The sequence below is a fragment of the Ambystoma mexicanum genome, chromosome 6p, assembly GCF_040938575.1.
Source record: "Ambystoma mexicanum isolate Mex_15411 chromosome 6p, UKY_AmexF1_1, whole genome shotgun sequence".
NCBI lineage: Eukaryota > Metazoa > Chordata > Amphibia > Caudata > Ambystomatidae > Ambystoma > Ambystoma mexicanum.
This window is the reverse complement of record NC_090935.1, coordinates 516,073,738-516,084,174: the sequence shown is the minus strand read 5'-3', so window position 1 is coordinate 516,084,174 and position 10,437 is coordinate 516,073,738.

The following is a 10,437-nucleotide window of genomic DNA, read 5'->3' as shown; positions in this document are numbered from 1 at the left end:
CGGTAAGGGACGTGTGGTCGGACCACACGTCCTTTACGGGTCCCTGCCATGAGCAGGTCCGTAAATAGCGCCTTCCCCATTCTCATTGAGTCCTATGGGGGCTCAAATGGGAATGGAGAATGGTTGGTTCAATGGGGACTTAGCGGTCCCTCCAGGGTCGGAATACACTGGTAAGTCCCCAAATAGCACCATGGCTACCTCCAATCTCGGAATATGGCCCATTGTCCATGAGACTACCAGAGGTGAGAAATTAGCTATCTCGGACAGTCGAATGCTGGAGACTGGTCAAGCAATACTAATAGGTAAAGAGATCTTTTATCCAGGCAATCTAGGAGTTTTGACTTAAGGTCAAGAGGTGAGGTCTCTGTTCCAAAGTTCTGCCTGAAACTGGATTGGTGAGCATTCAAAATGGGGTATTTATCAAGATGTTCTGAGATCTGTATATATGCCACCTTATCCAGAATTTCTAATAAAAAAGGTGTGTTGGATATGGGGCAATAGTTCAGCGGGTTATCCCTATCCAAACCTGCTTTTTTAAGGATGGGTGTTGCCATTGTGTGCCTCAGGTCATCTGGGACCTTACCTTCCCTTAGGGAGGCATTGAAAAACATGCAAAGAGCTTTAATGAGCAGCGGGGGACATGTTTTTATTATCAGTGAGGCGCATGAGTCCCCTTTGCAGCTGAAAGGTTTTAGTTTTTCAATAATATTTTGGAGTGATTTCTCTGTGATTGAATGAAAATTAAATTCTGCTACTGTTACCTCAGTATTCATGGATCTTTGCTGTAGAGTTGATGCATTAGAAGGTAACTGTTTCTTTTTTTCTAGCATCCCTGTTCTTATTCCCAGAAGTTTGTTTTGCATACCGTCTTGTATGCGCTGGCACCAAGTAGAGTCTCTAATCTCAAGTTGATCATCTGGCGGGGAGCCTACTTCCTGTTCTTTCAGGATTTAAAAAATGTCCCTAACGTACAAATTGGCATTGGCAATACGTACATTTTCAAAATTCCGCTTTGCAGCCAGGACCGCTATTTTATATTCCTTTACTAGGGTCTTGTATAAGTGAAGGGAGTTTAGAGTGGGATCGGATTTCCAGGAATAATAGGCCTTAGTCGTTGCAGTTTTATGCTTTCTCTACTCCTCTGTAAACCATGCTTGACATTTTAATTTTTTTAGTTTTTTTGTTTCCCACAGTAGGTCACTTCAAATGTTCCCCTGAAGAAATTAGTTAAGTGGCCTGCACTGTGCTTAGAAATCTTTGGGAAGCGTCTAAACCAACAAGGCTCCAGTGAAATCTTTTTTTAAGGGTGTTGCAAGATGATTCTTCCAGATGGTTCTTCAAGATGGTGCCCTAAGAGGAGTCTTAAAGAGGAGAATTCCCTCATATAGTCACTTTGCCACCACAGATTGGCCCATTCCATGCCTTGATGATTTAAGGAGGTTTATTCCTTGTGATGTCCTCTTTTCATGGAAGAGGTGTCATTGTTTCCCAGCAGAGCACAATCAACATCCTGGGTAAGACTCACCAAGTGTTGTCGGTGAAGCTCCCAAACCAAACACAATACACAAATGGCTCTGCCATTGCAGTTCCAGTGGAAACTAAGTGAAAATAATAAATGGCATCGGATTCTGACTGTACCTCCTCATCTGTCATTATATCAAACCAGATATAGCTTTATTATTACCATTGTTAAGGTCAGTGAAGGACCAGAACTGTGATTTCTAGACATTTCCTTGAATTGTTGTTTTTGTGTATATACTCTCGTGACACTCAGGCTGCAAACTGCACTTAGTAGGATATTGCAAATACCCCTTTTTAACCTACCTCCCCCTCCACTTCTTGTAGGGGAGACCACGCTTTAGCTCCGGAAGAAGGCTGTTAAACTCTCAAAGCCGAAACGTCTGTGGACTCCAGCACCATTTGGTTCCCTCATGCTCCACCCCTTTTTGAACTTTGGACTATCATTCATCTTCCTGACGTCGAACTACTACAAGGTCACCCTTTAGCCTGGCTCTGGTAGACCTCTCCAAGGTCTTTTCTCCTAGATTAGCTACATTAGCTGTGCTTTCTTAGGATGTTGAAATTGAATAAGGTTTTAGCGTACGCATAGGATGCTAACATGTAGTATGAGATATTGCATGTTAGTGCTTTCATGTTTGCATTTTTTGTTATATGTTGCATTGCCTGCACTCATTTTTCTTCTTGCATGAAGTAATGCTTGTTGTGGACTTATCTCTTGGTTTATGCTGTCCACATTGTTGTTCTACCATTTAATGCGGATACTTGTGGAGAGGGAACAAGCTACACAACCCTCTTGACAAATGTATTGAGGTTCATTTTGACTACAAATTGCTGTTTTCAGAAATTTAACAATTACAATAAAAATAGCTTCAGCAATATGAAAAGCTGCACCACATCACTAAGAATTGAGTGTATGTTTGAACCTTGCACGTTAGTACATTATATGGCAAAAAGTAATGTTGTCCATTCATGCTCTTTATCACAACTGATTGAAATTGCATTTAAATACATTGCAACAACTAACTACCACGGGCATGATGCCCCCTAGTTTGTATTTGTTATAATATTTTGCCAAAGCTCCACCACCAGATAAAAGAGGTTCTGTAATTAAAGGCATTTTAAACATGAGTGCCAGTCCTATTAAACGTAGCCCGTGTCTGCTGGCATGAATTTTGCTTCAAGCAGGTTTATTTTAGGAAGGCACATGTTACTCTGGGTCCTTCATGTTGCCAAATTACAAGGCAGCTGCTGGTGTGTCAGTGGAGGGGAGCACAGCAAAATAACTATTTGTAAACTATACCTTTCATCATGGGGCATTTTAAAAGTGGGGCTTCTTACCAGAGCCCACTTCATGAGAGAAAAACCCCCCATCATTTTGAATAGCAAAAGTAAAAAAAAGTTCAGGATTGCCCACCCTCGCAGGTGGCATTCTGTCACACTAGTACACCCATGCAGGGCACCGCAAATAAATACAGGTTTGTTAGTATGGGTCTGCTTGCCCACAAAAGTGCAAGTAAGTATTTTCATTGCAATCCAAAAGTGTAAGACACTTAACCCTCTGAAAACCCTTGACAGATCACTGTGCAAAGGACTGGGTGAATGACGAAGGAAGAAAGGAAAGAGGGGAAATGAGGGAACAAGAACATACCTAGAAAAATAAGAGTAGAGGGAGAAAATTAAATGAATTATAAAAGATTTAAAAAAGAGTCAAAAGGTGTGATAAAACATAAAACATTCACAAACCATGTGCCTGGACTGGAATTAAAATTTGGTGAGCAGTAGCTAAAAGCAGTTTCTGGGTATCTGGCATAATGTAGTAGGCAGGAGCTAGCACATTGCGTGCTGCTAAACCAGCTTGCTCATGAGATGCAAAAGCTACATTTGTGTTCGTTATGTATGTTCCATTACCCTTTAAAAGCCTTTTAAATATGCCTTTTATTCTCCCTCAGATACATTTCCAAACATATAGAGTTACAGAGTATGTTAACATCTTGCCAGTTGGCTCTGGGGGTCAAAAGTAGATCCTGGTAGCTGTTGTGTCAAGCGAACCTGGTTCCCCTAGGCTACAAGCAGAGGCCTAAAAGCTTCCAGAAATATGTAACCCTGGGGTACACAGCAAGAAATGAAGTACAGACATAGAGAGTATAAAGGAAGGGGAAAGAATAACATTGAGTAAGACAACTACAGAGATACAGACAAGAATTGACAACATCCATAGTTTGTTGCTGATGCATCGGCATTCTTTGGGCTTTTGACAGACAGTGGCTTCCTTTGTTGCATTATTGGGTTTATATAGAGCGCTTCTGCCAGTTTTGTTGGCTGTTGGTGCTTTTGGGCCTGCATAACAAAGGGTTGGGATTGATTCTTAGGAACAGTGGGAGCAGCGCAAGATTGCTTTCATCATTTGGGGATTCTTTTGAAATTTCGCTTCATTTCCCATAATGCAATGTCTTTGAATAAAAACATCTTGGTCATTCTTTTGGGACATTCCCTCAATTTCCCAGAGTGCAGTATCCTGGTAGTAGACACTTTCGATTCTCTGAATATCTTTTGATGCTTTAATAGTTCCACTACATATCACAGAATACAACATCAGATCCAAGTTATGTACTTGAATCTCCTGTACTTCTCTTCTATGGGCAGTGGTTGAAGTGTATGAAAAGAAGTAGTGGAACTATGTTCCCTTCTGGCCTGCACCGCTCCCCACAAGCCCCATCGCCACGCCCTCTCCTATGCACAACACAAACCCCAAAACACAGGTGCCTGCTTTTTAAGGGAACGTCCAGCGCAGTGCATTGAAAGTGCAAGTTTCAACTGCTTCCTACACTTTTATTTTAAAACGAAACCATTCCCGAACGGTTTCTTTTTAAAATAAAAGTATAGGAACGGTAAAACTTCATTAAAAGAAGTAGAGGAGCACCGCTCCCGCCCACTTCGACCACTGTCTATCGGGCTGTGTTCAAAGGTCTGACTCCTCTCCTGGCCTCTCCGCTGATCCCTCACCTCAGGCACCAGGATCGATAACCTCTTCAGCATCCATAATTCCTTAGTCCAGCGGTCCAGCTCAGCCAGCGGTCCAGCTCAGCCAGATGCAGAATGCATATTGATCACAGCATTCCCAGGGCCATTCCTTCGTCCAGGCTTTAAGAGATACGGCCTCTGTGCCACCTCTCCCATGCCACCACAGGCTCCCCCTCCCTGCGGTTTCTTCTTATCATTCACAGGCCTTCCCCCCCCATTGGTCTTCTGCTCCTTAGCTCCTCCTCGTTCCCCAGCATTGTCTGTTAACTGACTTCTAGTCACATGCTCTAGGGAACGTAGATTTTATTTTCTCAGGTCACCCTTATGGATCAAATTTCGCTTGCGTTTTTGAGCTGTTTGGTCTGTAATCTTGTTTGTCATTTTCATAATTTTTGTTTTACATTTCCATGTCAGTTTATGATCAGAATATGCCTGTACATAAACCAGAGAAAGGAAGGACCATTGACCAATATCACCTGTAATAAAACAAAAGTGAATATAAAAAAAGGGAGGCAAACAAAAGGTATAGAAAGAACCATAAATGATGGGCAGTAAGGAATACAGTTTGAGAGGGAAAAAAGATATTTAACATTAGCATGAACATTACGTGATTCAGCATTAGTAAGTATTTTATTACAGGTGCACACAGAGCTCAGGGTAACTCCAGTCTGCATACATCAACACCACTAGTAGCACTACCTTGCATCTGCCCCTCCTCCCTCCATCTGAACCCTTCCCGCTCTTTTTCAAATCTGAGTTCCTTGAGGCCATGCCAATGGCACTCAAGTATGGTATAAATTCCAGTAATATAACATAACATAACATAACATAACGTAACATAATTTACAGAGGTGCGGAAGGCCAGCAATGTTTATTCTCAATAGAGGGGCTCCCACCATTTTGTATATTTTGAAAGACTTGGGGTTTCACCATAAGTCATTAAGGAAAATCCAGACATGGACCCATTGCTCATGGTGCATTAGGGAGGCTCCGCTTCACCTCACTGAGGAGCTCCAACAAGGCTGAAACATGGCTCTGGGGTTGCTTTTGGTACTTTTGTTACAGAGTAGATTTGCCTATCATTTCGGTGTTGGTTTGTCCTTGCGGGTGGGACCAGACTGATATGCAAATGAATTTGTGAAGGGTGCATTGAGGTAAAACATGGTTGCAGATCCTCCTGAGTAGAATGCACTCCATAGAACAGGTTATTTAAACCATATTTGTTCTCAGTTGAGGGACTCCCACATTTTTCCATAACATAAAAAAATAAAGTTCAGTTTGTTTGTATCGTGCTAGCCAAGGCAATTTATATAGTTATTGTTACTTCTCTCTTTCCACTTGCATGTAACTGTTTTAGTGCAGCTGACAAAAGGAAGTTTAACATTTATGAAGGGTGGGAAGGTGGTTGGAAGTGCGTCCGATAAAAAGGACACCAGGGTGAGAGAAAGTGTTAGCTGTATCTTACATTTGGAGGTGATTGTCGACTAAATGGAGGTCCAGAAATATTTCAGATGTCTACAGTTGTACCCATCTATAGAATGGTGAGTGAGGAATTGTTGCAGTGCCAGCAACTTGGAAATTCACATAGCCCCTCCCAGGGCCCCTGTACGGCCCTGGCCTCTTACTTCATCTCTAAAACTCAGGACATTCTGTCCACCCTCGCTACATCTCCTGCTCCTTCCCCCATTCTCCTAACTCCCCCCATCTGCCCTGCACCCACCCCCCCTCCCTTCTCTGCCTTTCCTCTCTTCTCCCCTGATGAGGTATCTAGACACGTCTGATCTATGAAAACCTCATCTAAACAGGTTCTGCCCTGTTCTTCCAAAACCATCAAGAACAACATTGACACCCTTGCCCCAGCCATGGTGGACTTCTGCAAACACTCCTTCACCTCTGGTACCTTCCCTTCCTCCCTGAAGCATTCTCTTGTTCACCCTCTTCTCAAGAAGCCCCCCGCCGACCCCTCCCTTCTGTCTAATTATCAGCCAATCTCTATCAATCCTTTCCTGGGCAAACTCCTGGAAAAGCTGGCCATCTCCCAGTTTAATCTACACACTTAGTCTGTCGGCTGTCTCAATGACCATCAATCTGGTTTCAGAGCAGCCAAAAGCACAGAAACTTCTCTCCTGAACATCCGTGAAGACTTGCTCTCCAACCTGGACTCTAATCTTGCCTCTGTCCTCACCCTACTCGATCTCTCCTCTGCCTTTGACACAGTTAACCATGCCATCCTGCTCAACCGGCTCCTTGATAATCTGCGTATCACTGATCAGGCTCTGGCCTGGTTATCCTCTTTCCTCTCTGATCGACCCTCCCAGGTCCAACTTGGGTCCTTCCTCTTCTCTATCTCTCTCTCCACCTGCGGTGTTCCCCAGGGGTCTAACCTCTCTCCCTGGTTATTCAACCAATACCTGGTACCACTCACCACTGCATTGCTGCTTTCTGCACCAACTTCCAATGCTATGTGGATGAAACCCAGCTCACTTTCAGGCTCCCCATTGCTGCCTCTTCTCCTTCTCTCATCCCGGACTGTCTCTCCACAATGCAAGAGGGGTGTGCCACCAATGATCGCTCCTTGAATGCCAGCAAGACATAGATCCTCCTCATTGGCACACCAGCACCCCACTTTCCCCTCACTCTCTGGCCGGCCTCCCTTGGCCCTCCCCCTGCTCCAACATGCAAGGCTTAGAACCTCGGGATATCCTTGACTCCACTCTTTCCTTCACTCCTCACATCTCCAACGTCTCTAAGAAGTCTATCAACTGCACCACCTCTCCCTCTCCTTCCCTCAGAAGCTCACTGTCTCTAGATATCTGTTTCTTTCTTTGCTTGACTACTCTAACAGCCTCTTTTTAAATCTACCTGCCTATACTCTCTGTCCTCTGCAACTCATCCAGAACAGGACTGCGGGACTTGTCCTTGGCCTCAAGCCCAGTGATCGTATCTCTCCAGCACTGAAACCCCTCCATTGGCTCCCAGTGGCTGCAAGTATCGATCAAATTCAAGACCCTCTGCAATGTCAACAAGGCCTTCTGGGGCTTGGGACCAAAATATCTCCAGCTTGCTCTCTTGAAGTATTTTCCTACTCAAACCCTTTTCTCCTCCACCTCCAAATTCTTGAGGGTCAGGCATTTTTCCAAGAAACAAGCTGAAGGCAGATCTCTCTCTCTTCTGCGGGCACCTGAACAGCTTCCCTGCCTCTCTGAAACTTGACCAGAATCACCTCTGGTTCCAAAAGCAGCTCAAGACTTTCCTCTTTGCTTCTGCCTTCTCTTTTCCTCTTCCCTGCTGATCGTCTATCTGTTACTGCACTGGTTACCTGGCTACCCTCTGAACCCTGGGTCCAGGTCCCTGTCCTCCCAGCTGCACACCCACACTGCCTCCTGGCAACCCTGCACTTGGTGCTGTAACCCTACTGCCCCCTTACCTGCACTATCCATCACTTGTCGTTCTGCACTTAATTATACACTGCCACCTGTTGGCCGGATTCTTGTTTCTTGTTATGATACTATGTTCTGCACTTCTCCTACTCCCCTTCCCTTAGCACTTTTCCCCCTTCCTCTCCGTGCACTTGTGCAATCTCATTGTCAGTGGGCCTAATAAGATCGTTGTCTTATCCCCCTTGTTCCCTCCCCCATGCCTCGTTGTGCTTTGAAACACTTGTGTATGGGGGCGTTATAAATAAAATATCATATCATATTATGTCATAGCTTCTTTTTACAAATTCTATCAGCTGTCCAGAATAATATATTTGTGATTATGACAGAAGTTTGTGTAAGGTGTAATTAGGTGTTGTTTCTCGTGGATGACTACCACATCGTTTGTCACTGGGTTTTTGTCAGAGAATTGCTAGATAAGAAAGTCCCTCTCACTCCTCCGGGTGAGCTCGCTTACATATTTCCTGTAAGTGCCCCAACCTAGTTTTTTCCCCTGTAAGATTTAACCCAGAACTTAACTGGTAAGTGCAACTTTATTGGTTACATGTTGTCTTAGTTGAACTTCTGGATGCCAAGGTAGGGTTGCTGCAAAAGTAACACAAAGTGACACTGGGTGTGATCTGAGCTTTTTACTAAGCTGCTACGTGGTGTAGCTATTATACTGCAGTGGTAGACATCTTCTCCCTCGAAAGGACAACAATATTTGACTTGTATTTTTAAGTCCTGTAACCATTTAAGTTCTTAGGTTCCATTTGTCAAGAGGGTCACCTAACTTGTTGACCAAAGTAGCACATCAGAGGTCTCAAATTTCTTTGAGATCAGAATGGAATTGAATTCCTAGACATATGAGTGGTCATTTCCCCTATTTGAGACCTAGATCTAGATCTGATTATAGATATAGTCCCTATAAAGTCACAATTTCAGGTTTAGCTTTGCTCAGGGTCTATCGGAGACTTTGGAGAGAGTATTGATGAAGGCGATTAGGTTCGAGATAGATGTGTAAAATGCAATCTTAGTTTACCTGAGTAACCTTCAATCTCTGTAAGATTGTTTCCCACTCAGCCTCACATATTTATTTTCAGTGCTGTCACTGTAGAATAAAAAATTGCTAGAATGTTTGAGTGCCATTCCCCTTTTTTCCATTGGATATATCATAACCTATACTCTGAGCTGGTCACATACCCCATCTCCACTCCTTCAACTGGGCCACTTTGCTGCTAACTGCCTCATGTCCAGATCCTAAGGCTGACATGCTTGTACCAGATTCTGGCAGGCCGTACCACAGACGTTATCTGAACCAGCAAAGCGAAAAACAATGGAGAGTGATGCTGTAGACTATCTGGTGTTGAAAACTGTCACTAAAGCCCTGCACCAAACTTTCTAAATTCTGATACATCTCCTGTAAAGTTCGTGGATCGAACATGGCTGTGGTGCTGAATCTAGGTAACTCACCCAATGTACCATTCTCTGACTTGCTGTTGGTCAACTGCACGGTCACAAATATTTCCTCCAACATTACTTTCATTGTGACTGCTGTTATACCCCTATTTTTCCCTTCGTGCACTCATTCCCCCATAACTCCATAACACTTTCCCAGCCACCACCCTGCTCTTTTCATTTTAATTTGTTGTTAACAAATTGCATATTCTAAAACATGCAAATTTGTAATCGGCATTCAAATAATATCCCATGTTCTACCCTTTTGTATAGTATGGTTGTTATGGTATGGATCAGTATTTACTATGCGCAAACATACAACTTGAAGCATCACGGCACTGAACAAACAAGTACAGAGTGTTCCTACCCAGCCAAAGCCACGCCCTTCCCCTCAAACCCAAATGAGTCCTATTGGGCTGAAAATATTAAGCTCTTCAGCATATGCCTGAAATCCAAGTGGATCACAATGGCTCCCAAATCTGTAGGTAAAGCATTCCCACTTCCCCAATCTGAACCAGTAATAGATTGGCAAAGGCAGAGCCTAGCCTTCTCCCGGGGACATACCGAGCTGTATCACACTGCAGGTCTCCTCCCCAGATCATACAATCTTGAGCACCAATGATCATCTCGGGGTTGCAACCATAGAGCGATAACAGGGTCTTCTTGCACGCTCAATCCCACGTGAAACATGGTCATTGTGCTATCAGGGCAGACCTCCATATTCAAGACTGTTTTCCCCTTGAAGAGCTGATTCCATGAACATCTAATAACTCAAAACGTAATATTGGTTTTCAAAATAAATATTCAGTGAAAATTACATATTACATGTAAAACATGACATTATAACTTGAAAACCAAATTTATAGAAATGCAATTAATTCACAGTAATTGTCATGGCATACATGTGTTAGGCAGAATCATATGCAGTACCCTTTGGGAACACCACACACAATTAAGACTACAAGTGCAAGTACAAATTCACCTTTGGTACAAGTCTGTACTACACAGTTAAGTGGTAGCA